This window comes from Rhinolophus sinicus, linkage group LG11, assembly GCF_036562045.2.
Source record: "Rhinolophus sinicus isolate RSC01 linkage group LG11, ASM3656204v1, whole genome shotgun sequence".
Classification (NCBI taxonomy): Eukaryota; Metazoa; Chordata; class Mammalia; order Chiroptera; family Rhinolophidae; genus Rhinolophus; species Rhinolophus sinicus.
The window spans coordinates 9453644-9481351 of record NC_133760.1 but is presented as its reverse complement, the minus strand read 5'-3'; the positions used below and the strand labels follow the sequence as shown (position 1 = coordinate 9481351).

Sequence of the window (27708 nt, the reverse complement as noted above, 5' to 3'; positions counted from 1 at the left end):
ATGTCATAACAAATTGTACTAGAAAAAGGATTTTTGTAAGAAGCCTTAAAAATTAATTCAAGAAACTGATCACTTAATAAAAATACATAAAATCATGCAATCTGCAATTTGAGTGTAAGATTTTTGCAATTGGCTCCTGACCTCTGCTCAGCTTCACTTTGCAAGCAGTAATGAGCTAAAGTTTTTATCTTATAATTTAAGACTTTCCCTGTGCCCTGTACCATCAGTTGTGTAATAGCATAAGTTTCACTGTCCTTTTTGGTTTTTTTGTGACAGGAACAGACAAAATGAAAAAAGAGAAATTTGATTTTAATTCCATCAGGCTTCATGAGAAAGGGGTGTGGGGAAAAAAGGGGAACATATTATAACATGCATTTTGGATGTGAACCAAGCTTTTAAGGCACAGAGAATTTTGGACACCACCCATGATTTTCAGCTGCTTCAGTAGTTTTTGGTTTTGCTTGTTGAACAGTTTACTCAAGCAGGTATATATTTACTGGAGGTAGGGGACAGCTTCCCACAATTTTTTTTTTTCTGGACCTTTCCTTCCAGGACACTGGATGCCTAAGATCCATGGTACCTCAAGTTTCATGTCACCATCAGAAATCCAGGACCAGTAATGCTCTGCTTTGTCATTTAGCAGACATTAGGATGAGGTGCTAGAGCCCAGGGTTGTTTATGTCACTTAGAGTGTTTTTTCAGTTGTAAGAAATAGAAAACCCAACTCAAACTAGCTGAGACAAAAGGAGAATTCATTGGTGTACATAATTTAAAAGAACGCAGGTAGGTTGAGAAATAGGCCTGGTTGAAAATGAATCTGGGTCAATTGTTCCGTGATCTCTCTCATCTTCGCCCTTCTGGTTGTGTTGATTTCCACATTTGTTCATTGCAGCCCACTGAGAGGAAATTTATTTAAAGAATCTACGCCATGTTGAATTTCCTATAGCACACTCCCTTTCTAAATATTTAAAGCACCTTTTTTCTGAACCTCTTGTTGTCCCTCTCAGTCACGTAGAGATTTGGCATTTTCCTAAATATACCATATCTAAACACAAATATTACAGTTACTGTGACTTATGATTTGCCGTTTTAATCATGCATCAGTGTTCTAGAGAATCTTTAAAAAAATTTTTTTTCAAGTAAATTGGGGGAGAGGATTATCACTTTGTGAGAGGTATAAATGTCTAACTATTACATTGTTTTATACACCTGAAACTAATAAATAAATTTGGAAAAAAATTTTTCAGATTAAAATTAGACTTTTCCTAAAAATAATGCCTGAGCTTTTTAAACAAGCAAACTAATTCAGGAAAAGCGTTAATGCAAGTAACACCAGGGACACATGTAAACAATATTTTATTGAACATTTTTTAGGGTATCTGCTTATGGGTACAGGTTTATTTGATTTTGCAAAACTAGGATGATATGTTGTAACTTGATTTTCTTCTCTCATTAACATCTTGGACATATTTTCTATCATTATTGATCTATAATATTTTAATTGTGCAGTATTCCAGTGTACAGATGGATTGTGTTTTACCCCGTATCATACTGTTGACTGCTGTCTGTGTTCTGAACAGCCGTTCAATGAGAAGTTTAGAACAGTAACATCCATCTCCAGGCTGGATTTCTTGGAAGAAATATCTAGAATTAGTGCTGTAAAAAAAAACACAGCCATTGTCATCCCAATAAATTTTAATTTAAAAAAATGTAACCACTTTTAGATTTGGTGTATACTGGGCAGCTGTTTTCCCAAAGTCCACGAGACTGCTCATTTCCCCAGCCCTCCTGCATGATGGGTATGCAATCTTGACTGGCTTAAAACAGCCTCTTGCTCACCAGAAGAAAAGAAATCCTCTGTGGGCAAAGATACACAAAGCCTCCACATATTTTTATAAGCAACGTCTGGCATTAAAACCAAAATTAGTCTGTCTAGGGAAAATAAAGATTATATGACCCAAAACACAGGGAAAGATGATGGAAACTGACCCCATAGGTGATCCAGATATTGGAGTAACCAAATGTGAATTTAAAAATAACTGCTATTAATATGGTCATGAAAATATGGGGAATCTCACCAGAGAACTGTTAAAAGGAATCACATAATCTTGGAGTCGATAAATACATAAACTCTCATTAAGGATGTAATAGGTGGGTTTTAAAGCAGGGTAGACGTGGCTAGTGCTGTTTGTTCTCTAACTTGCAGAGCTCAGTGGACTGAGAGCTCCTCCAGGGTTGGAGACCTCCTTTTATTGTGCAGTGTCTGTGAAGTGAATGTTTCTAGAAATATCAAGGCTCCGGAGAGTGGGATCCTTGCTGGAAAGAATGAGTTTTGGGAGCACTTTGGTCACCAGGTCCCAGCCAGATGTGAATAAGTCTTGCTTTTAAAAGTCAAATCAGATAACTGTCAATAAGAATCCTTCCACATTGGTTTCTGGAACTTCCTCTCCTTGGTCATTAGGGTCTATGTAGTGTGACTACACTGGGGAGAAAAGGGAAAGAACAGAGGATTTGAATCAAAAGCATAGGGAGAGAGGTGAGAATGACAAGAGTCTTGGAGCTGGAGGCAGTCATGAGAGTGAAAGTTACCTTCAGGGACCGGGTGTGTGAGTAAATGGTCCAGGGAGGGAGGAACCAGTAGTCACAGCGGGTTACCTGTTACACCTCCCGCCAGGTTATGCTCAGTCCAGGACAGTCAGGCAGGCCTAGTATTACGGGTTCTTTTCTTTCACATTCACCTTCTGTTCCAAAAGGAGGACCGTTCAACAAATTCCAGGAAAATAAGATTTCCTTTCTTTTATTAAATGCCTTGCCCATTCTCAGAGGATGGGTATGTCTGTCCAATGAAGGGAGCTTAACGTCCATTGAAGGACACTATAGGGCCACCATTGTCACTGTATTTAAGCCTCAATGAGGGAAGCAATGTTATTCCCATTGTAACCTGAGGAAATCAGCCCAGGGAAGTTACAACCATTGCCCTAGTGCACACAAGTAGTAGGATTTGAACAAGTTCTCCAAATTCTTTTTTTTTTTATTTTTATTGGGGAAGAGGTACAGGACTTTATTTGGGAACAGTGTTTACTTCCAGGACTTTTTTCCCAAGTCAAGTTGTTGTCCTTTCAATCTCAGTTGTGGAGGGTGCTGCTCAGCTTCAAGTTGTTGTTCTTTCAGTCTTGGTTGTGGAGGGCGCAGCTCAGCTCCAGGTCCAGTTGCCGTTGCTAGTTGCAGGGAGCGCAGCCCACCATCCCTTGTGGGAGTCGAACCAGCAACCTTGTGGTTGAGAGGATGCGCTCCAACCAACTGAGCCATCCGCGAGCTCAGCGGCAGCTCAGCTCAAGGTGCCGTGTTCAATCTTAGTTGCAGGGGGCGCTGCCCACCATCCCTTGCGGGACACGAGGAATTGAACCGGCAACCTTGTGGTTGAGAGCCCACTGGCCCATGTGGGAATCGAACTGGCAGCCTTCGGAGTTAGGAGCATGGAGCTCCAACCGCCTAAGCCACCGGGCCGACCCCAAATTCTTAATTATGGAAATTTCAAAATTACTCAAAAGGAGAAAATATAATGGACCTCCATGTATTCATCACCCAAATTCAACAATTGTCAGGATTTTGCCACACTTGCTTAATCTATCATCGCTTTTTCCTTTTTATCTTAAGTGCTGAAATAATTTAAAGCAAACCCTGATACATCATTTCACACCTACCTACTTCAATAGGCATCTCTTAAATACAGACTTATTTTTTATAAAACCACAAAGCCATTATCACACTGAATAATCAAATTTCTGTGATTGCTTCAATTTTTTACTTTATTTAGTCTGTAGTTTTCTCTTTTTTACCCCCTTTTTTTTGCACCGTGCCTTTGTCTAGTTTTGGTATCAGGATAATATTGGCCTTTTCCCATTTTCTGGAAGAGACTGTGCAGAATGGTGCTCATTATTCTTTAAATGTTTTGGTAAAATTCTCCAGTGAAACCATCTGGACGTGGGTGTTGTGCCCACGAGGACAGATATGGAATCCAGCTGCTGAGGTTTCAATGCTGGTGTGGCCACTTAATGGCTGTGTGATCTTACACAGGTAAATGAACGTCTCACATTGGTTTCCTCATTGTAAAATGATGCTAATATTTGAGATATTGTGAATAAATGACATAATACATGTCAAGCAATGGACACTATACCCAGCTCACAAGAACTGTTCATGGATCCCTGTCTCACTAGTCTGACAGGTGGTACAAACACATACACACACACACACACACACACACACAAAACCACTGCAAACAGAATTCTTCATAGTTACACACCAAAAGCAATCCCCTGAGATCAAGAATAACATAAGAATGTCTACTATCATATTCTATCCATAATTATAGATTTTAGCAAGGAAACAATAATAAAACAAAGCATAAAGATTAGAAAGAAAGAAAACTGTCATTATTTACAGATGACAGTATTATGTATGTAGAAAATCCAAAAGAATCTACAAATAAGACATTAGTAAGTAAATTTAGGCCACACCACGCAATGCCAATATAAAAATTCAGTGGTGTTCCTATATACTACCAATGATTAGAATATGCGAAGTAAAATAATTTATAAGTGAATTAAAAGTATCAGATACCCAGGACTAAGTCTAATGAAAGACATGTTTTCAACATAGAAAACAATAAAACAGAAATTGCAGACCTAACTGAATGAGATGTAATAAAAAGATATCATTATCTCCAAATTGGAGATGCTATACAATCTCAATAAACAACCAAACAGGGTTTTTTGGTATGTGTGGAAAATGACAAACTGATTCTCAAATGTACGTAGACATTTAAAGGGCCAAGAACAGTGAAGACAATCTAGAACAACTAGACAAATGTCAAACCGATTTTAAAAATACAGTTATTAAAACAGTGGTAATGCAAAACGATGGACATCAGACCAGTGAAACAGGCTAGAGTTCCTGTAGGGTGGCCTCCTGACACACAGCAAAGGAGCCACTTGCAAAGCTAGTGGAGGGAAGGGGACCCTTTCAATCAATGGTATGGGCAGCTGGATACCCACATAGAAAAGAAATGAAACTAGACTTCAGTCTCACACTGCACACACAAATCAGTTCCAGATGTTACCAGACCTCAAAGTGGATGTTGAGACAGTAAAGAGGCGAGACCTGCACTGTCCAATATGGCAGCCACTGGCCATGTGTGACTATTCAAATTTAAATTTTGGAAAAGTTCAGTTCCTCAGTCACACTAACCACATTTCTCAAGTGCTCAATAGTCATACGTGGCAAGTCATGTCATTCGACAGCGCAGCTATGAAACACTTCAGTCATCCCAGATCCATTGGACAGTACTGTTCTAGGTGGTTCTCTGTGCATATACGCTAAAAGATAAGTGTATAGGCCCGGAGTTCGGGGCCGTAGCAGGTACCAGGCCGCCAGCGGTTGTGTTGGTTGGCTGTGCGGGATGGGCAGTTGGTAGCCACCGCTGAGAATGAGTCCGTGGGGAAAGATGGTGCCAGAGGTTGCCGGCTCTGCTTTGCCACTGGTGGGGAAGGAGGTGCTGTCAGTTCCCGGAGTTTACCCAGTAATGCCATTCAATTGCCAATATCAAGCAAAGCAAACATAAGCCAGTTTTAACCTGCTGTTTAAGAAACACGGTAGTTCTTTTCACAGTGCCTGACATAACCATATCAGTGTGAGGTGTAAGCTCATACAATCCAGAGAAATCATCATGAAGTTGTATTTCTGGTTAACACTGGAACTACCCTAACATTTGACACTAAATGTACAGTACAAACTGTGACAGACCTTAAGCATGCACTCACAGCAAGTACAAGATTGCTATTCAGCGCCAGGTGCTGGCGGTCAAGGAGGAGAATGAATGCATGGCTGCAGATAGAAGAGTGTGCGCCGACAGTGCTGGGACGGACACAAATCCAATTTTCTTTTTTAACAAAGAAGTGACCTTATGTGAACTTCCACCTGCTATTCCTAAAACTACCTTTTCAACAGAAAATGACATGGAAATAAAAGTTAAAGAGTCTCTTATGATGCCTGCAGTTTTTCACACTGTTGCTTCAAGGACACAGCTTGCAGTGGAAATGTTTGAAGTTGCCAAGAACCTTAGCTCTTTCTGTGAAATCTGGTCCAGGAGCCACACCAAGGCTGGGCTGCAATCATGGCCAATCTGGAGGACGGTTCAAATTCTTACCCAAAGCTGCATTTCAAGTTTGAAAATACTTATTTGAATTACCTGCAATCCATAGAAGACATCAAGTTCAAACTTACTCATTTAAGAACTGCAGTTTCAGTCATGGCCAAGATTCTGCTGTTGGAGTGCCTAACCAGACATAGTTACAGGGAATGTTTGGGAAGACTGGATTCTTTACCAGAAAAGACTGAGACGAAAGCCTCCACTGAATTGGTGCTCTCTCCTGAGATGCCTGGAATAACTAACAAATCCTTATTAACCTCATTTCACAAGTCAGTGGCACAGGTAGCCCCAGATACCGCAGATGCTGAAATTGGAAAATAAATTAGGGAATCTTGTACTGCCCAGCAGGATGAAACTACAGTGGTACCTCGGTTTCCGAACGTCTCCGTTGATGAACATTTCGATTTACGAACGCCATAAATTTTATGGATCTATGGTTTCATTAGATAGTAAAATTCATGCTAAATTTGAAGTTCTAGGGGTTGATTTTAAAGGTCTGGGACGGATTAATCCATTTTGCATTACTTTCTATGGGGAAACCGTGCCTTGGTTTTCGAACATTTCAGAACTCAAACGGTCTTCCAGAATGGATTACGTTCGAAAACCGAGGTACCACTGTACAATAGATGCTAAAGAACATCTGCCTTTTTAAAATGTTTCTTTGTCAGACTGGATAAATGTTCAGAATAGACCTAATGATGTGGTATCATTGGTCATTAAGTGCTTTGATTCCACGAGCAGGCTCGATCCAAGGGTTATTTGACCATGTAGAGGAGACTACCATCAAACGACTGCCAAACTTGATAATCAGGATATGAAAGCCGTTCAAGGACTTGAAGATGGGCTGTGTGCTCTGGCTCCGATGACAGCGAGCTGTGGCCGGCTGGTGAGTGAGCAGAAAGAAGTTGCTCAGGGAGTTTTAGCTAATCAGGTGAGAGAGGAAAACGTGAAGGCTGCATCTGTATTACCTGATGTCTGCCCGAGTCATGCAAATCTGTGGATGATTATGTTGCAAAATCATAGAAAACTGTTGGATGTTAAACAGAAGTGTACCACTGCCAAACGAGCTAGCAACTAAACTACATGTCAGACTGAAGTGGTGTTGCTTTGTAGTGCTTCATGCTGATCAAGATGGAGAGAAATTGCAAGCTTTGCTCCGCCTTGTAATAGACATTTATACAATGGAATATTATTCGGCCATAAAAAAGAATGAAATCGTACCATTTGCAACAACATGGATGGAACTAGAGAATATTATGCTAAGAGAAATAAGTCAGACTGAGAAAGACAAACACCATATGATCTCACTTATATGTGGAATCTAAAGAACAGAATAAATGAGCAAACTAAACAGAAATAGACTCAGAGATACAGAGAAAAACTCATGGTTGCTAGATGGGAGGAGGTGGGGATGGGAGAGAAGGTGAAGGGATTAGAAAGTGCAAATTAGTAGTCATAATATAGTCACGGGAATATGAAATACAGTATGGGGAATATAATCAATAATGTTGTAAAGATTATGTAGGGTGCCAGATGGGCACTGGACTTATCAGGGGGATCACTTCAGAGACTGTGTAGATGCCTGACCGCTACACTGTACACCTGAAGCTGAAGTAGAATAATATTGAATGACAATATAATTAAATATACTGGGGTGCCAAAAAATGTATACACATTTTAAGCGATATTGCCTATGTATTACTTTCCAAAGTTGAATTGAATTACGGTAGCGATGTGTAGTATGACCTTCGCTCAAAAGATGGCGTTAATCAAATGAATTCTAGTGTCATCATGTGACAGGCAGGACAGTCAAAGAAAATGACGGAAGCACGGCAAGACATTTTGAAGTGGTATCTGAAATTCGAGAACATCATGGAAGTACAGCAACAATGGAGGCGTGAGTTTGCAACAGAATCTGCAACACGCCTAACAACTGCACGCATTCGTGACACGTCTGAGATGCATGGTCCTGTGTGTGACGTGCGCAAGGGACGGTCCGGGAGGCTTCCACAGCAACAAGTCCTGCTTCTGCTGTGCTTTTACAACAGCTTACAGCTCACCACAGAAGTCTACCAAACTGTTCGCCATAATCAGAAGCGTCTGGACGCTGATGGTAAGCACAGTGAGCACATCTTGTAATTGCAGAAGTCAAACATGACTCGTATTCGTCTTTTGTTATCGGTATATATTGAGTATTACAATTTTAATACAGTTTTTTCCTTTCTTAAAATGTGTATACATTTTTCTGGCACCCTCAGCCATGGGATGTGGAGTACAGCACAGTAATATAGTGGAATTGTAACAGCTGTATACGATGTCAGAGGGGTAGTAGATGGGGGGGTTATCACTTTGTGAGGGTGTAAATGTCTATTACATTGCTCTGTACACCTGAAACTAATAAATAAAATAAAAAAGAAAATATATGATAATCACAGGATGAAAAGGGAATCATAGTCTTTTGACCTGGTGGAAAGTGTTATAATGAGACTGAGAAAGGAAGGCACTTGAAAGAGTTCTCCCTTTTTTAAGTTCAGGAAACAAACAAAAACAATCATTATTCCTGTTTATGCAACCAAATGTACAACAATTTTACTTCAAAGCTTAAATTAATTCCTTGGTTATCTTAAAAAACAAAATTCAAGCTTAGATGGTTACAGTAACAGAAGGGTAGCCTGAAAAAAGTTCACATAATTTCTAATAGTATTGTCCTTTTTGTTTAATTCTATTTTTTCTTATAGTCAATTTTAAGAGTTAAGAGTTACTGTACTGTGATCATACAGAAGCTATTATTTCCTGTATATTGTTAAAGTAATTTAAGTTTTATATGTGAAATAAAGTATAAAGAAAACTAACAAAGTTCACAGGATAGAGAATGACTCAATAAAAAGCTTTATAATTTGATTCTGAGTTCTAAGGTTATATGAATATGCTTTTGCTTTTGTTTTGATATATGAACTTTGGGCAGCACACAGTTTCACAGGCAGGGCTAATTAATGAACTACTCTCAAGGCTAAGCTGCTAGATTTAATGTCTAAAATTTTACTAAAAGGGAAAAAAATCTCTTCACAACCACAGTGTGCCATACTCCATCATTTATATTATTTGGCTTTTCATTGCCAAGAATTTGAATTTGCTTCAAGCACGATTGTTTCCTGTACCATTGTCATTTCTCTGCCAGGTATTTACTGTGTTTCCCCAAAAATAAGACCAGGTCTTATATTAATTTTTGCTCCAAAAGACGCATTAGGGTGTATTTTCAGCAGATGTCTTATTTTTTCATGTACAACAATCTACATTTATTCAAATACAGTATGTCATCTTCTTCTGGAACATCGTCATAACGTACTAAATGCGTCCGTCTGCCTGACAGTCTTAACTGGGGCTTATTTTCAGGGTAGGTCTTATTTTCGGGGAAACATGGTATGTACCTTTCCTTCACAGCTACTGCTAACAGTCCCAGACTTATCTTCTGTGACTCCATCTCTCTCTTTTTTTTTTGGTCACCAGTACTTGAGTCAAACTTTAGTCTGAATTCTTCTGATTGGCATATCCTTGGTCAATAAGCTTCTCCACTAGCTCTGGTGAAAATGGGAAAATAGTTGTATCAGACAGAGGCAGAATATCAACAAACCGATGAAGAAAATTCCTTCAAAATTTATAGCATTCAAATTAGGGGAAGAAAATAAAAAATTCTGTTTTAAGTGACATATGTGCAAAAATAAGCATACCTCTCTATGTTTTGTGGTTGGTGTTGGTATTGGTGGTAGTGGTGATGGTTTGTACATTTGGTTGGTTTTGCTTTTATCTATTTTGTTTTCAATTCACTAAGGTAGGGTATAGATTTAAGATATAATGTGAGGTAGTCAGCTTTATTATTAGGAAAATACAAAGTTATAAATGCAACTGTTGAAAACTATCCCGCTGAGTTATAGCTGGCAATAGCTTCCATTCTACTTTTGCTAGAGGTGTAGCCACTTGCAACATAGTACATGTTTTGTCTTTGTCCAGGTTGCACCTTGTGTTATTCAACATGAAGCTTTATTTCTATTCTAGTTATTAACCTTTAAATATGGAACACTTGCCAAATCAATCCCAAAGTTTTCAATGAGATCATAAGTTTCGTGGCATATTGTATAGTCCATTCCTCCCAAAAGTATGAAGAATACTTGTAATTCTATATTTCCACAACCCTTACAATTATAGAACTTACAGAAAGATCCTAAAGTCATGCTTCCCATTTATCTTTAAGTTACTGTGTTTTCAAAAAGTTCCTTATAATTAAAAAGAAAGAATTTAAAAAAAGGTAAGTGTATAAAATTTCATAAATTACATACTCTCATTACCTCTATTTTTCTTTTAATAACATGTTTCCTCAATAATATAAAAGCATATTTTCCTGTCAATACATATTGACATCATTATTTCATTGGCTGTACAGAGACTCACTAAATGGATGTATCCTTTCATTTAGTCAGTCTCCTGCAAGGGGATGCTCACTTTATTTTCAGTGTTAAACATTATAAATAGTGTCACAGGGACATTATTATGTCTACATCCCCTGGCATTTGTCATGTTTTCTCCTTGGGATCAATTTCTATAATTGAGATTGCTAGTCCTAAAAGACAAACACACTTAAAATTGTTTTATTTTTAAAGCCTAACTTGGAAATAATGATAGTTTCTTAGGCAATTTCAAATGTGCAGGGAGGTCCAGGCATCCTTCACCCAGCTTACCCCAGTGGTAACAGAATTTATTCCGATTGCACCAGTTTTACAAGCACCCATGTGTGTGTGTGTGTGTGTGTGTGTGTGTGTGTGTGTGTGTGTGTCTGTCTGTGTGTGTAGTTCTGTGCACGTAAAATGACATGTAATTTTATATAACCACCCTGCAATCCATACAGAACTATGCCGTTCTTTATAGCCACACCCATTCCCTCCCCACCATCCCTCACCCCTGGCAACCACTAATCAGTTCTCCATCACTCTCATTTTATTTCCCAAATGTTACATAAATGGAATCGTACAGTGTGTAAGCTTTGGAGGTGCCTTTTTTCTCTCGGCATAATGACCTTGAGAGCCCACGAACATGTTGTCTGTGTCACTTGTTAGTTCCTTTTCATTGCTGATTAGTATTCCATGGTACAGATGCACTACGGATGGTTTAACCATTCACCTGTGAAAGGACCTTTGGGTTTCTGGTTTTTGACATTATGAATAGGGCTGCTATAAATGTTCACATACAGGTTTTTGCATGAGCATAAGTTTTAATTTCTCTGGGATAAATGCTCAAGAGTGTGATTCAGGGGGCAGATGGTAAGTGCAGTTTTAATTTTCAAAGAAATTCCCAAACTATTTCCCAAGTATCTGTGATAATTTACATTCCCGCCAGCAATGGATGAGAGATTTCGTTTGTCCTCATCCTCACCAGCATTTAGTGTTGTGACATTTTAAATTTTGGTCCAGATTGTCAAAGAGTCTTCCGGAAAGGTTATACCAGCATATTCTGACAAAAAGTTCATGAGAAACCCATCTCCCCCGCCCCCGCCCCCACTCCCAATACCAAATTTCTCTGTGTCTCATATAAGGAAACAATGAGAGGGCAGATACTGTAAAAGATATTCATGACCTTGAGGTCTGGGAACTTGGATTTTTGTGGGGTTTCCACCATTCCCTATATGATAATGATGATTCACTGAGCCCAGACTGTTTGTACAATTAATGTGGTTTATACCAAACACCGGCTTGCTTTCTGGGCACTGGGAATTGGAGCAGATGACCAGCTTGCCATCAAAGTCTTGGACACTGAGTGTCTAATGGGCTTTCCTGGCAACCACACATCACGTGTTGTCACAGCTTGTTGCTGGGGGCATTAGGTGTGTCCTGCGTGGCTCACAGGAAGGGGACTCTTGGAAGCCTGGACAGGTTTCCTCTAGACTTCACCGCATGAAACAAAGCTTTACATAAACCAGAGTGAAAAGGAGGGGCCGCCAGGAGGGAAACACTGAGCTTCCTGGTAGAAAACTGAGTTGTCACAACCTCTTCTCCAGCTGTTAACCTTGTAAATGCTGGATTAAGCGTCTGGGCTTTACGTTCACTTGCAATGAGGGAAAAGAGGACTTTTAAGAGCATGGCTTTGTATTTTGTGGCTCCTACACCTAGACATATGATAAAAATTGATGTAAATGTGTATATGCTTATAACTTTATAAACACTAGAGGGATCACCCCAGTCACAGAAAGCTGCAAAGAAAAAGTGTTTAAGGTCACAACTCCCTTACTACCTGCTGCCGGTTGGTGGTGGTGGTGGTTGAAACATAAACTCTTTGAATTTTAGGAACAGAATAAGTCTCTGTAACTGATGATTTTTGCTGAGTCTTGCCTATTTGAGCCTCTGGGGGAAAAGGGAGGCAACATGAAAAGAGAGGCCATCTCCAGATACACTTTCAGAGTTTCCAGAAGCAGTTTTTAGCTGCTAATGAGCTCTTGGGAAATCAGATGCCTGACCAGAGAGCTGGATGCTTTTCCAGACTGCGTGCATATTGTTGAGAGAGCCTTAGTTAGACTTGCAGCACAGCTGTCTGGCAAGAAGAGCAGCTGGCGTGTCTGGACTCCTGACATCACACATCCTAGCTGCCTGGACCTGTCTCTAAGCTGAAACTAGATACTGGCTGCCTGAGCTGCTCCAGCCTCAGCACATGCTGTGTTGTGTTGAATGCAGTGGAATTGCTCCACTCAAACCTGCTCAGACTGGGGGACTATGACAGATGTAGGGTCCTCAGTGGGGGACTCTATAAACTGTTGCACAACATCATGGCGGCTCTCACTTCTGGGTATGTATCCAAAGGAAATGAAAACAGGTTACCGAAGAGATATCTGCACCCCCATGTTCACTGCAGCATTATCCACAATAGCCAAGATATGGAAACAACCTAAGTGTCCATCAACAGATGAAAGGATAAAGAAGTGGTGTATATATACAATGGAATACTATTCAGTCATGAGAAGAAAAAAGGAAATCCTGCCACATGCGACAATATGGATGGACCTTGGGGACATGGTGCTGAGATAAGTCAGAGGGAGGCAAATACGATCTGATAGCTCTTATATGCGGAATCTCAAAAATCGAAATCGTAAAATGGTTGTTACCAGGGGCTGGGGAGTACAAACTTTCACTAGTAGGGAAATAGTATTGGAGACCTACTACATGATGTAGTGATTACAGACGACAAAACTATTATAAACGTTAAATTTGCTAAGAGACTAGGTCTCAACTGTTGCCAACACTAGAAGAAATGATGTGTGTGTAACGAGATAGAGATGTTAGCTGAAGCTACAATGGCCATCCTATTGCAACATAAATGTATCAAATGTTGTACACCTTAAATTTATACAGTATTGTATGTCAAATAGATCTCAAAAAAGGGGGGGAAAAACCCATGGATGCTGCTGCGCCCTCTGGGTCACATGGAAACGCCCCAGCAAAGGGTTTATTATTGTCTAATGGGACATCTGACACTGAGCTGACTGACACCAAGTGTCAGTACAGAGACTGGCTGCACTTCTAACTTATGAGCCCTGTCTGTCAAATAACACATTTGGATTTCCATAGGAGATCATTCAAAAAGACATCCAATAGGGAGAGTGCTCCCATTTCAGAAATCTGCAAGTGTCCCAAATGTAAACAGAAAGGGGCTTTTCTAAAGCAGGAACTTCCTGGGGGAGGAGGCGGGGAGGAGCAGGTGGCCAGAGCAGGGCTTCAGCAGGAAATGTTTACTGTCAGCAGAGACATCCCAGAGATGTCCTCCAGATGCTTGAGAATTGTAGCTACGGTAAGAAACCCAGAGGAAGTGCCCAGAAAATGAAACTGCTGCACTCCAGTCCCCTGATCTGGGAATCTCAACTCTCCACATGGCCCCTATCCAATTGTGGGTTCATTCATTCTTTCACTCATTGTGCATTCTGCCCTTCATAGGTATAGGGGCTGGCGATACGAAGCTGAGTAAGAATCACCTCTCAGCTTCATATCTCCAGTCCCCTGTACCCGCTCAGGTAACACAGGAGGTTAATTAATAAAATATCCATGGAGGACGATGGAAGGCTTCCTGGAGGCAACACCTGGGTAGGGTTGGGAAGGGCACGTGAAAGGTGTCCAGGAAAATGAAGGGAAAGAGGGCCACCCAGGTGGAGACAGTGGCCTGAACAAAGGGGTGAGAGGACCTAAGGACTCAAGAAAGGCCACATCTGGAAAGTTGGGGCTAGAAAAGGGACCTGCCTGATTGTTACGGACAAAACTGAGAAAAGGCGCGCCAAACCCTTATTTGGTTGGTGAGTTTTTCCTGAAATTGTCACATGTCCGTGTAATTCCCAGTTACTGAGCAGAAGGCATCTGACGACCCTGGAGCCAGAGAGAGAGGATATAATAAGGGTTGTGAAGGTATAGACCAAATAGGAAGAGAAACTAACAACGACCGGTGACATGTCTCAAATGCTTACCGCGTGCCCGCCACTGTCCTGTGTGTTTTACATTTTATTAAGTTATGCCTCACAAACACCCTGGGAGGAAGTTACGATTATCTTCCTTTTATAATGATGAGGCAGCGAAGCACAGAGAGAGTGCCTGTCAGCGTTACATGGGGCTCCCGGAAACCAGCACGTCCTTCCCTGCGTCTCATTAGCTGGCAAGCGGCCATCCGGTAGGGGGCGTTTTCTCCCTCTTTTCGGTGTCCCTTACTCCTTAGGGAAGGCTGAATACTGCCCCACCCCACCCCCCAACATGTCCAGGTCCCAATCCCTGAAACCTGGGAATGTTTCCTTCTATGACAAAAGGAATTTTGCATATGTGACTAAATTCAGGGAGGTGGGGAGCGTAGTAGTCTGGGGTAACCAGGTGGGCCCAATGTAATCACCCGGATCATATAAAGGGAAGGCGGGCGGTCAGAGAGAGGCGATGCTGGGCGGCGGGCTTTGACGGTGGAGGACCCGCCGAGCCGCCTCTAGAAGCCGCAAGAAGCAGGCTCCCGCCTGGAGCCCTGGAACCAGCCCTGCCGACGCCCTGTTTTCAGCCCAGTGAGACTCACTGTGTATTTCTGACATCCAGACCGTAAGAGTAAGTTTGTGTTGCTTTAAGCCACGTTTGTGCTAAGTGTTTTACAGCAGCCGTAGGAAACTAATCCACTTCTCACCTTTCTTTCACTGATGCCATGAGAATGTTCCCCATTCGTCTGAACTTGTCTTTAGAGCAGCCCGGTGACACAGGCTCGAGTCAGAGCTCACGGGAACTCGACCTGCCCTTCTGTTAAGTCCGAGCAACAGGAATCGTAATCCTTCTCTATGGAGAGTTCATCTCACGTGCCAGGCCCTGAGCCCCGCCTCACACACATAAGCTCCCAAAACCTCTTGGTTGGATTTTGTCATCACTAAAGTATTGTTAAATGAAATAGAGACTCACAAAGTTTTTGTTTAACACAAGTGAAGAAAAGTCAAAGGTTTCCTTAGTCCAGAGAACGCGGGAGAAAGGGGATGAGCGTTTGAGCCTCTTCTGGCTTCAGGAAGAAAAGTCACCAGCAAGTGAATATTCCTTTTTCTAAAACGAATACGAACGTCAGAGAAGTTACTAGGCAACAAATAGGTAAAGCTGCCAGCCAGAATTTCACATTTTTCAAAGATGAAAGTCTGATGTTCGGGCATCTTCCAAGCACATTGCAAAGATGGCTTTGTACAGCGGGATAGCATCTGCTTCTGTGCAGCTGCCAGGACATGGGGTTTCCCCCCACACCTTCCAAGCAGAGTTATAACAGCTCTTCTCCACTCTCACATTCATCCTCACAGCTACCCCAGGAGGTTAGGCACCATTGTCGTCCTCAACTTGCAGATGACAGAATCCACTTCAGCCAAAGTTATCTGACCAGTTGGTAGCATGACTGTGATATGAATTTGGGCATTTTGGTCCCAGCACCAAAATACATTCTCCTGCCTCCCCTTCCCACATTTCTGGGCCTGGGGATGGCAGGCCTGGGAGCTCTAAGGAGCAGCCTGCTGGACAATTAGACGCAGCTGTGCAGTTTGTTCGGGTCCGGCTGAACTAGTGGTAGCGGGAGTGCAGCCCAGACTCTGCTCACCAAGCCACAGGGGCTGGGTTGGCTGGTGGAAGGGGCGCCTTTTTCTAATTTTCTCGAAGATGTCAATCAGCTGTGGAATTCCTGGCCTTTCTCTCATGACTTCTTTTATCCTTTTTCCAGGTCTGTCTTCTCATGACTCTGGCCTTCCCCAGACAAAGGAGGAGAAAATGACCACGTTCTAGGTGAGTTGCGTTTTTATTGTCACGTTGCATAGTGGCCACATCTTTTCTCAATTTCTTGGAGAGCAAAAGATGACACAAGTACTTAGTGTCTGCGAGGTATTGGGCATTTGCTTTTTATTTAATTTCATTTACGGTTTTTGTTCTCTTGTTTAACAAATAATAGTGTAAAAGTGAATAAATACATTAAAGTAGAACATTCCTCCATTACTCCTCTGCTCACAAATCAGCTCTTTTCAATACTTTTTAATACTCATTCTTAAATATACTTATATCATAGAATAAGTGATTTTGAATAGTGTTTTATCTGTTATTTTTTAATAATAGCATTGAGATATACCATACAATTCACCCATTTAAAGCGTAAATTCAGTGGTTTTTAGTATATTCACTGATACGTGCAGACATCACCACCATTTCAGAGCATTTTCATCACCTCAAACAGCCCTGTACCCTTTAGCTCACCCATCCCTCATGAGAATGGAGTCATATAATATGTGGTCTTTTATGACTGGCCTCTTGGATTTGGTGCAATATTTTCAAGGTCAATCTAAGTTGTAGCCTGTATCATTACTTCATTCCTTTTCAGGGCTGAATAATATTCCATCATATGGATGTAGCACAATTTGTTTATCCATCTCTCAGTTTGGATGATTCCAAACTTGGCTATTATGTATCATGCTACTGTAAACATCATCTGTGTACAGTTTATTGCGTGGACATATGTTTTCATTTCTCTTGGGTAGGAGTCGAATTGCTGGATCATATGCTAACTCTGTTTAACCAGGCTGTTTACCAAAGTGGCTGAATCATTCCTGCCAGCAGCACGTGATGGTTACAAATTCTCTACATCCTCACCAGCACTTGTTATTATCTGACATTTTTCATTGCAGCCACCACCCTAGTGGGTATGAAGCGGTATCCCATTGTGGTTTGGGTTTGCATTTCCCTAATGACTAACCTGCTCACTTTAAAGTTGGGTTATTTGACTTTGTATTAAGTTGTAAGGATCTTTATATGTTCTAGATACTAGTCCATTGTCAGATATATAAACTACAAATATTTTTTTCCATCCTGTAGGCTCTTTTCACTTTCTTAATAGTGTCCTTTGCACAAAAATGTTTACTTTTGATGAAATACAGTGAATCTTTTTGTTTGTTGTTAATGTTCTAAGAATCCATTCCCAAATCTGAGGCCACGCTGATTCACGGGTTTTCTCTGAAAATTTCGATAGCTGTAGCCTCTCACAGTTAGATCTTAGATCAATTCTGAGCTAATTTTGCATAAAGCAGAAAGCAAATGTCTGGTTTCATTCTCTTTTATGTGACTAGGGAGTTGTGCAGCATTATTAGTTGAAAAGAAGATCATTCTTTCCCCATTGAATGGTCTTGGCACCCTGTTGAAAACCAGTTGACCACAGACAAAAGGTCTTATTTCTGGCCTCTCAATTCCATTCCATTGATTACATTGGAATTCCATTAATCTAGGTATCTATCCCTATGCCATCATTACACTGTCTTTTTTGTTGTTGTTGTTGTTTTGTGTGTGTTTTTTTAATTGTATTAGGAAATATTGGGAGACAGTGTGTTTCTTCCGGGCCCATCAGCTCCAAGTCGTTGTCCTTCAATCTAGTTGTGGAGGGTGCAGCTCAGCACCAAGTGCAGTTGCCATTTTCATTCTTTAGTTGCAGGGGGTGCAGCCCACCATCCCATGTGGTAATTGAACTGGCAACCCTGTTGTTCAGAGCTCGCGCTCTAACCAACTGAGCCATCCGGCCGCCCTACACTGTCTTGACTACTGTTGCTTTGAAGTAAGTTTTGAAATTAAAGTGCGAGTCTTCTAAATTTCCATCCAACATTTTCTTTTGACGCATGTCAAAGTACGTTGAAGATATGTCCTCCCAAATACTCCAGCATACATGTCATTAACAGGAACTCAATATTTGTTTATGGGTATTCCTTTTTTTTGAGGTATAATTTAATACATTGAAATGCCATATCTTAAGGGAACCATTCACTGAGTTCCAAAATCTGAGTGTATGTGTGCAGCCTGAACCCCTATCGAGCTAAAGATTCGTCCTGGAGAGTTCTAGCGTGCCCCTTCTCGGGGTTTTCCCCCAGCCTCGTCTCCCCCACAACCAGTCAAACCACTGTTCTCATGTTTTATCCATCACAAATTAGATTTGCCTGTTCTGGTTTTTGCTGCTGATGTAGTTTGACATGTTTCTATGGTTTTGTGGTTGTTTGCTATGCTTCACAGGTCTCTTTCCTTTTTAACATTATGAAAATTTTCAAACATACAGTAAAATGGAAAAATCTGTTGGACTGACCCTTTGATCATTCTAAAATGTCTTTTTCTGTGTCTGGCAACGATTTTTGTCTTAAAGTCTGTTGTCTGATATTAGTATGAACACTCCAGCTCTTTTGATTATTGTTGGCGTGATATTTTTTCCCCATCCTTTTCCTTTCAACTTATTCGTGTCTTTGAAGCCCTAGAAGGTGGCTCATTCCTCGGCTTTTCCTTCTAAAGGTTTTCGTTAGCTCACTATTTGCCCCAACTATTAGGAACTGCCTCAGGTCACGGGGATGGTAAAGTGTTGAGAGGATTCTTCCAGAGGTGATTGGCTCAGTAATGATTCTATTTTGGGGCTTTGAAAGAGCTTCTTCGGTTCTGTCCTGCTTCCTTCAGTATGGAGAACGCAGACTGTCAGTTTCTAAGGCTGCTGCTGAGCTGGGGAGAGGGAGATGGGCCTGGGCTAAGTCAAAACCACAGTTTTCACTGTTCTTACTAAGATTCAGCTGCTTTTCTTGACTAAACGCTCCCTGGGTTGTTGCAAGCCTTTGGTTAATTTCCAGAGTTCTGAAAACAGTCAATTCTATTTCTGCCAATTTTTTCATTACTTTTATGTAAGGGGAACTTTCAGAGGTCCTTCCTTACTCCATCATTCTTGCTGACCATTCCTGTATAAGTATTTTCATGGACTTAGGTTTTCACTTGTCCTAGGTAGATGCCTAGAAGGGTAACACAGAAGAGATAGTGTGTTAAGTTTTTTAAAAAACTGCTAGACTTTTCCCCCACAAAGTTGTACCATTTACAGAGCAAACATGAGGTTTTCAGATGTGACATTTATGATGAAGATGTGGGACATCATAAATGTCACATAAACTGAATTGTACAACGGAAATATCATAATTGAAGCATGCTTTTGTGTATGACTTACTACATTTAACATAAAATTGAGTTTCTACAATATTGTTCTGTTAATCAGTTCATTCCTTTTGAGATTCTATTTCATGGTATGATATGGATATAAATTTATGACATGGATTCATCACAATTTATTAACCAGCTGATGCAACTTCCAGCTTTTGGCACTTACGCAAAAGCTGCTATAAACCTTTTCTGTACAGCTTTTGAATGTGTTTTCATTTCTTTTGGGTAACTAGGACTGAGATTGCTGCATCTTATGTTAAGTTTTAGTCAATTTTATAATAAATTATTAAGCTGTTTTCCAGAGTGCTGTTACAGTTTGTGTGTGAGTTCCAGTTGTTTTGTGTCTTCATTAAAACTTGGTATTTTCAAATTTTTGGTTTTGAATTTGATCCATTCTGATAGGTGTGCAGTCGTATCTTATTGTGGTTTCAATTTGCATTTCTCTATCAACTAAAGATGTTGAGCATGTCCGTGTGCTTATTAGCCATTCCTATATCTTCTTTTGAAAGTGTTCAAATATATTTTCCATTTAAAAATATTGGATTATTCGATTTACTGAATTGTAAGAGTTCCTTTTGTATTCTGGGTGTTAAGTCCTTTGTCAGATTTATGTCTTACATTTTCTCTCAGTATATAGTGTATATATATTTTAAATTTTATAATAGCATCTTTAGGAGTTTTTCATTTAATGAAATTGAATTTATCAAGCTTATGTTTTATGATTCATCCTTTCTCATCCAATATAAGAAATCTTTGACTAATCCACATTCATAAAGGTTTTCTATGTTTTATAAAAGTTGTATAGTTACAGTTTCACATGGAGACCTGATACATTCTGAGTCAATCTGTAAGTATGGTGTAAGAGTGAAAGTTCATGTATTTTAATATGGTTGTTCAACTAATCCAGTAGCATTTGTTGAAAGACTACCTTTTCTCCATTGGTGCCTTTGTCAAAAATTAACTGGTAATATGTGTGGTACTAGTTATGGAGTCTACTCTGTTCCATTGAGCTGTATGTCTGTTTCCATGCTAATCCCAACCTGTCTTGATCACTGTAGCTTTAGAGGACGTCATGAAATTAGGTGCTGTGAGTCTTCTAATTTTGTTCTTTTTCAGAATTGTCAGGAGTATTCTAAATCCGATTGTCCGTGTAAATTTTAGAATCAACTTGTCAACACCTACAGAAAAGCCTGATAGGATTTGGGTGGAGGTTGTGTTAAATCTATAGATCGATTTGGAGAGAACTGACATTTTAACAATAGTCTCTCACCTAAAAAAAATGGTGTATCTCCAGTTACCTGGGTCTAGTCTCCTGCAGGTTCTGTCCGTGTGTCATAGATCATAGCATAGAAACCATATTGCTGTCACATCCCACCTGAAGGAGGGGGGTCACCTCCCCTATCTCCAGTCCCTCGTCAGAAGCCATGGTGCTTGGAGGAGCACCCCAGACCCCTAGGCGACCCGGGAGCCCTTTGGGATGAGCTAATGAACAGCAATAGGAGTTTGTTGACGGTGTGAATGGCTCTGCCATTTGTGCACCGTATGTGATGGAGCTCAGTGGGGTGTTGCTTTCCATCCCTGAGCCAGAATGTCCCTGATAAAGGATGGGACACAAACATCCACACATGTGGCCGGGCTTCATTCGTCTTAGCACTGGAGGCCCTGGCCAACGAACGGCCCATCTGCACATTGTCACAAACTATTTGAACCATTGCCTAAAAATTGTCCCCTTGAGGATAAAGGACTCTGGGAATCTGTTTCCTCACAGATACCCAAGATATGAATCGAATCACACGTGTTTCTACAAATACGAAGGCGACAATACAAGGCCTTTCCAGGACACTCCTTCTCCTCTTCGAAATGACAGAAACTACCGATAGTGACCAAGGCACACATTTCACTTCCTAAACCACACATTCCTAGCTCTTGGAAAAGTCATCCAGTAGACTTTTATGTTCCTGATAGGTCCCAGGTAGCTGGTTTGATTAAGAGAAAAGGTCACTTCTAACAGCTTTTCAAATTCCAGTCCAGCAGGTCTTATTTTCTTTTAATTCAAGGCTCCTTGGCTGACCCACACCAACTTTAAAAAAACTACCCCATCGCCCTTTTCTGTATTGAAAGTGGGTTTTATCTGGCCTCCATGTATATAGACTGATTGTATATGAGGCCCTTTCATGTTTCCCCCCATCTTTATTGATTTTCCATCTCGCCCCATCCCAGAAGGGCTGGAAACCAGATTGAGGACACGTACTCTCCTGGGACCTCTCTGAGCTCAAACTTCCACCACCCGAAAAAACTTTCCTGACTATTCAGATTATGAGGGGTGGCTAATTAACCTGTGCTCTCACTCTGATCCTCCGCAGGAAATTAAATTAGTACCCCTGCGCCGTCTCCACAGACAGTGTGGGCTACCAGCAAAGGGAGATAGAGAAATCCACTTAGTAAACAAAAACTCACATGTGGACGTAACAGATACAATGCTGTGTTAGTCTGCTAGGTCTATCATTAACAAAATACCATAGGCTGGGTGGTTTTAACAACAGAAATTAATTTTCTCACAGTTCTGGAGGGTGGGAGTTCGAGGTCAAGGCTTTGGCAGGGTTTTCTTCCTGGGCCTCTCTCCTTGGCTTGCAGTTGGCATTTGTTGCTGAGTTCTCACAGGGAGTTTTCGTTGTACACATGTGTACCTGGGGTCCTTTTGTGTGTCCAAACTTCCTCCTCTTATAAGGACACCAGTCAGACTGGATTAAGACCCAGCCCACAGACCTCGTTTTAACTATCACCTCTTTAAAGATCTCACCTCCACATATGGTTGAATTCTGAGGTACTGGGGGTTGGGGCTTCAATATATGAATTTGTAGGGGAACAGGTTGGACACAATTAAGCCCATAGCAACACCTTATTTCATAATGATGAAACCAGACAACCCCTCCTGGCTAATAATACATCAGCGTCATGCAAGAAAGCCTGTCAAATGCAGCCACACACCATGCTGTTGACTGTTGGTCTAGTTACTATTAGTTTGGGTGTTTTCAGTGGTTTGTAAAACCTCCGAGAAAGCCATTGTTTCAAGCAGACCTGGCAAATGCTGAGGCCTGCATGCCATCAGATTTGGCTAATACAAGCCCTGTACCCCAAAGACCTTGCCAGCTGGCCTGTCACCTCAGTTGTTGGATTGGTTGGTAAAGGGCCCACAGTCATGTGCCAAATTAGAGAGCCTGCCTACAGGCTAATTCTGGGTATTTCAACTGGCAAACACCGTGACTTCCTGTCAATAACATACACCCAAATCAGGCCATATGACTTGAAACCCATTTGCACAGAACCCTTTCCCCTTAGTTACACACAAATACCACTCACCTTTACATACACTTTGCAAACTATCAGTTCATATCCTCCAAGAACATAACAGACTTGCCACCTTGACCCAAAAAATACACCAAGATGCTATTGTCAGTATCTTTTCAGTGGCAACTTTTTCCTGATCACGTCATCTGTAAATACAGTTTTATTTCTTCTTTCCGATCTGTACACCTATTAGTTTTGGCACTAACTTGGACCTTCAGTCCAATGTTGAATAGAGGTAGTGAGATTGGACATTTTTGCCTTGTTCTTAATCTTAGCAAGAAGGCATTCATTCTTTCAATATTAAGTATAAAATTAGCTGTAGAGTTTTTATAGATACCCCTTTATCAATTTGAGGACGTCTCCTTTGATTCCTAGTTTGAGGAAGTGAATTGGGACTGGGTGTTAAATTTTGTCAAATGCTTTTTCTTTGGTTATTGAAATGGCCATGTGGTCTTTTTTTTCCTTTTTTTTTTCTGCACAAAGCTTTATTGTTTCAATTTGGTCCATGGCATGGTAGGGGGCCCCAGGCTGATTAGAAGGCTGCCTAATGGTTGCAGGAAGAGGCTCAGGCAGAAGCCCAAGGCCAGGGGGATGCAGAGGGGCCCCTCAAAGGCCTCTGGGCTCCAGAGGCTTGAGGGTGAGCCTTTCGAGGAGATGCTCACCCAGGCCAGCCTGGGTGCCCACCAGCCTGCGGGGGTCAGTCAGGTGCTCACCTGTCTCCTTGATGAGTTTCACCTCCTCATCCAGGAAGTGGTTCTCCCGGAAGTCACAGAGATGGGGGTCTGCGGGCAGTACCCAGGGTATGCAGATCCAAAAGGGCCTGGTTCAGGTTCTTCTCCGTGATCATGGCGGCTTCCATGCATCCTGAGTTTTACCCACTCATCTTGGGAAGGCTTCTGCAGGTCCCGGAAGAGGGCGCAGACACCACGCTGGTTTTGCGTCTTCAAAAGATGCTTGGCGCCCTCGTGCTTTGCCTCGGCCAACTCGCAGAAGGGGCCCACCCCCTCCAGAGCCACATCATTGCCGTCTAAATAGCAACCCAGACACAGGTGGATGTAGGAGGCCCGCAGATGCAGGGTGACCAGGCTGTTGACGGCGGCCTCCACCTCGGTGGAATAATTCTGACGAACTTGGGAGCTCATGGTTGCTCAGCGATAAGGAGATAAGCTTGAAAAACGGTGTTGGCTGGTCTCAGAGGCCACGGATGGCCAAGATGGTTCTGAAGGTTGAGACTGGAGAAGAAGTTAGAGGGTGATAGGAGGCTGGAAGAAGGGGCATCCTTGGGTCTGTTCTGTCTAAACGTTGTTGAAACGAGACAGATCTGGGAGGACCGCCGAGGACACTGCCCATATGGTCATTCCTTTTAGTCTCTTATTAACATGGCAAATTATATTGATGCATTTTCTTCTTTTCAAGTCTCCAGATTTTGTATAAAGTTAGTCTTAATTTAACTCTTTGGTATAGAATTCACCAGTGAAGCAATCTGAGAACTTGAGTTCTTTGTTCATTAGTTTTTAAATTTTTATTTATTTATTTATTTATTGATGTCTGATTGTATGTATTTGTTACTCTGACAAAATCTCATTTTTTACTGGACTCAGACTTAGAGGTAGAAGCTCTCAGAAAGGACTGCCCACGTCTCTTGGCAATCTGTTCCTAGCGTTTTTCTTTGGTCTCCTTCATTCTCTTGGCCAAAAGTTTAGCATATTCTGTGGCCTCTTCCTTATTTTTCTTAGTCCGCTGTTTTGTCAGAGCCATAGGCCGATGTTTGTGTTGCAGGATGTGTGGAGTAACAAGACGCTCAATCTTGGGTGCTTAGGTCCTGGGGTTCTTACCTTCTTTGTTTAGGGTTTTCTCACAACATATTGGCAGACCTCATCTTCTTTAGAGAGACTGAAAAGTTTGCGATTCTGCCAGCTCTTTTGGGCCCCAGGCGACGAGGCACAGTAGCATCAGTGAGACCAGGAATACCTTCCCCCCCCCCCTTTTTTTAAAGATTTTATTGGGGAAGGGGAACAGGACTTTATTGGGGAACAGTGTGTACTTCTAGGACTTTTTTTCCAAGTCAAGTTGTTGTCCTTTCAGTCTTAGTTGTGGAGGGCGCAGCTTAGCTCCAGGTCCAGTTCCCATTTCTAGTTGCAGGGGGCACAGCCCACCACCCTTTGTGGGAGTTGAGGAATCGAACCGGCCACCTTCTGGTTGAGAGGACGCACTCCAACCAACTGAGCCACCGGGAGCTCAGCGGCAGCTCAGCTCAAGGTGCCGTGTTCAACCTTACTTGCAGGGGGTGCTGCCCACCATCCCTTGTGGGATTCGAGGAATTGAACCGGCAACCTTGTGGTTGAGAGCCCACTGGCCCATGTGGGAATCGAACCGGCAGCCTTTGGAGTTAGGAGCATGGAACTCTAACTGCCTGAGCCACCGGCTGGCCCCTTTCTCCCCTTTTTATGCAATGATCAAGTTGAGAACACTCAAGACTGGCATCCACAATGCAACCTTGAACAGATCTGCACTTTCTTTCTCCAGGCCTCCTTGCTCTGTAACAGGAATGCCCCTTACTCAGGAGCAGGCGGACACAGCCATGGGTCACGACACCCCGCTTCATGGGGAAACCTTGTTTGTCGTTCCCACCACTGATTTGAACCACGTAACCCTTCCATTCTTCATCCAGAGCATAAGGACAACTTCTGTGGCCACATGCTTCTCATAAAACGTATGAAGTTTGCGTTCATTGTCCACTTCAGTGAGTTTCTGGCAGCCCGTGGCTGAGAAAGATGTTCAGCTTCATCCTGAAGCAGCTGACCGCCTCCGAGGCGCCATGAAAAAGAGCAGTTTTTTATTTTCTTTCGTGGGAAGGAATTTATATTCCATTATTCCATTTCTTCTTGAGTTTGCTATGGATAGTTTATATCTTTCAAGGAATGTTTCCATTTTATCTAGGTTTTATTGGTACAAAGGTATTAATAATATTTTATCTTTTAATGGCTTTAATATCTGTAGTAATATCATCCATTCTTAATCCTGATATTGGTCATTTTGGTCTTGTCTCTTTCTTCCTAATATTAGATTGGCTAGAGATTCGACTTTATTGATTCTCTCAATGAAGCACATTTTTTGTTTCACTGATTGTTTTTTTCTCCTGTGTATGTCTGGTTTTGTTTGTTTGTTTTACTGATGTCTGCTTTATTATTTCCTTTCTTTTGCTTACTTTGGAGTAATTGACTTTTTTTAGTTTTGGGTTGTGAAAACTTGTATTATTGATTTGAGACCTTTCTATTCTAATAGAGATATCTGTTATAAAGTCTTTCTAAGCATCACTAGCTGCATAAACTGCTTTTGATGTATTGTGTCTTAATTTAGCCTTATGATTTATTTTTTGTCCTATCCTTTATTTATAATTTCAACTTTTTTTTTCTTTTTTTAAGATTTTATTGGGGAAGGGGAACAGGACTGTATTGGGGAACAGTGTGTACTTCCAGGCCTTTTTTCCAAGTCAAGTTGTTGTCCTTTCAGTCTTAGTTGTGGAGGGCGCAGCCCAGCTCCTGGTCCAGTTGCCGTTTTCTAGTTGCAGGGGGCACAGCCCACCATACCTTGCGTGAGTCGAACCGGCAACCTTGTGGTTGAGAGGACGCACTCCAACCAACTGAGCCATCCAGGAGGCAGCTCAGCTCAAGGTGCTGTGTTCAATCTTAGTTGCAGGGGGCAGAGCCCACCATCCCTTGCGGGAGTCAAGGAGTTGAACCAGAAACTTTGTGGTTGAGAGCCCACTGGCCCATGTGGGAATCGAACCGGTAGCCTTCGGAGTTAGGAGCATGGAGCTCTGGGCCGGCCCTATAATTTCAACTTTTTTGAAAGTTGGTTTGCACATGAAAGGAATTTGTATTCTGCTGCTGTTGGGTGGAGCAATCTACCTATGCCAGTTATGTCAAGTTGGTTGGTAGTGTTCAGGTCTTCTTTGTCCTTACAAATTTTCTACTTGTTCTATTGTTTACAGAGAAAAGAGTGTGTAAGTCTCCAGCTTTAGTTGTGGTTGTGTCAATATCTTCTTTAATTTTTATCATCTTTTGCTTCATGTATTTTGAAGCACCTTAATTAGATATATACACATTTACAATTGTTATATCTTCTTGATAAAGTTACCTCTTTATCATTGTAGAGTATCTTTATACCTGTTAATAATTCTTGTTTTAAAGCCTACTCTTTCTGGTAATAAAATAGACACTCTAGCTTTCTTTTGACTAATATTTACATGACATATCTCTTTCCATCCTTTTATTTTTCCTATCTGTATTTTTGTATTTAAAATAGGTTTCTGTATACAGCATATAGTTGGGTCTTGTATTTTTTTCTACAATATTAGAACTTCTGCCTTTTAGCTTTGGTGTTTAGAACATTTACACTCAATGTGACTGTCGCCATGTTTGGATTAAAATCTAGCATCTTCCTGTTTTTTGTTTTTTTTATATTTCATGTTTTCTTAATTCTTCTTTTTATGCTTTTTGTTGGATTGAGTATTTTTCATTCCATTTTGTTTTCTCTATACTAACTAGCTTTTATAATATGTAATATACAATGTCTTAAAATAATACTATACTGCTTACATAGAGTGTCAGGTAATTACAACAGTATACTTCTATTTGT

At 41.3% G+C, this 27708-nt stretch overlaps 1 long non-coding RNA gene and 1 pseudogene across 3 annotated transcripts in view; one reads left to right on the top strand and one right to left on the bottom strand.

The window, feature by feature from the left end:
• Nucleotides 1-27708, top strand: part of LOC141566997 (uncharacterized) — a 66339-nt gene that overhangs the window by 13247 nt on the left and 25384 nt on the right. For all 3 annotated transcript variants that reach the window (XR_012490027.1, XR_012490025.1, XR_012490026.1), the window contains one exon: nucleotides 16448-16509. This is a non-coding gene — a long non-coding RNA (uncharacterized LOC141566997). The remainder of the gene's footprint in view (nucleotides 1-16447; nucleotides 16510-27708) is intronic.
• On the bottom strand, nucleotides 24649-25836 carry LOC109460812 (small ribosomal subunit protein eS6; annotated as a pseudogene).